Source organism: Meriones unguiculatus, chromosome X (assembly GCF_030254825.1).
Source record: "Meriones unguiculatus strain TT.TT164.6M chromosome X, Bangor_MerUng_6.1, whole genome shotgun sequence".
Lineage (NCBI taxonomy): Eukaryota > Metazoa > Chordata > Mammalia > Rodentia > Muridae > Meriones > Meriones unguiculatus.
The window spans coordinates 77,308,270-77,309,516 of record NC_083369.1 but is presented as its reverse complement, the minus strand read 5'-3'; the positions used below and the strand labels follow the sequence as shown (position 1 = coordinate 77,309,516).

At 40.9% G+C, this 1,247-nt stretch overlaps 1 pseudogene; it reads right to left on the bottom strand.

The window, feature by feature from the left end:
- Positions 1-775: 775 nt before the first annotated feature.
- LOC132650137 (NADH dehydrogenase [ubiquinone] 1 alpha subcomplex subunit 3-like) lies at positions 776-1,030 on the bottom strand (annotated as a pseudogene).
- Positions 1,031-1,247: the final 217 nt, after the last annotated feature.

Here is a 1,247-nt window from a genome sequence, read left to right as displayed (position 1 = left end):
TTGCTAATCACTCTTAAGCTTAGGCTCCTAAAATGTTTAGTGATAATTTTGTTTGTTTCCTCACAACAGCAAATTGGGCTTCATACTCATTTTACAATTTGGAGTTAATTGGACAAATTGGACAAACCAGCTTTTGAATTGTGGGGCTTATTATTTATTTTTTTCATGACTGAAGGTCAAACTCTTAGCTTTCACAATGCACTCCACCACTGAGTTACATCATTAGCCAATTTGCAGTTCTGTATGCTGGGTGAGTATTCACCTCTGTGTGTTACAGAGAAAACGACAATTACTGTGAATCAAAAAATTGCTCCAGAAAAAATTGTTCCACTGTACTATAGGGCCTACAGAGATCTGATGCCCTCTTCTGGCCTCTTCAGACACAAGGCATACATGTGGTGCACCTAAATACTTGCAGGCAAAACACAAAAATACAAATAAAAAGTAGCAAATTCCCTTATAACTTTTCTCCTCCTATTGGGTTGCCTTGTCCAGCTTCCTTGTGAGGGCTTTTGCCCCATCTTACTGTATCTTGTTTTGTCGTGTTTGGATGTTTTCTCTTGGAGGCCTGATCTTTTCTGATGGGAAGACAGAGGAGGAGTGGATCCTCCAGACAGGGGAAGTGGTGAGGAGCTGGAAGGAGTGGAGGGAGGGAAAACTGTGGTTGAGATGTATTGTATGAGAAAAGAATGTATTTTCTTTTTGGGCACTGGTTTCCACATTTTTTTTTATTGGGGGGCAATAAGGAAGTGGCCTCTTCCATCAGTAGACATATTCACAGCCTCTTCAGCCATTCCAGGCTTAAGCCCTGAGGGTCCCGGGTGTAGATGGGCACATTGGGCATGTTCCCAGTATCTTGCACTGGTGCTAGGTGGTTATAGGGTATGACCTGGTTGATCAAGGCAGCATACTTGGTGTAGGAGCTGACTATGGGTAAAATTATATCAAGGCCCCAGAAGGAGATGGATATCACCAGCACCACCTCATTTGTCTAGGCATTCTTAAGGAAGGTGGACAGTCTCCTGGCCATCATGATCTTGGCTGAGAAGAATCTGTTTTCAATAAAATAAAAATAAAATATTCCCCTAAAATGTCTGCAGGTTTTTTTTTTTCTTTTTGTCTTTGTTTATTGTGAGTTAATTTTTGTGTCTGGTATTAGAAAAAGACAATCACTTTTAACCTTCATATGGAAACCAATTGTTGCAGGAATCTCTGGGAAACTGAATCATCAAGCCATTTTCAGCTGG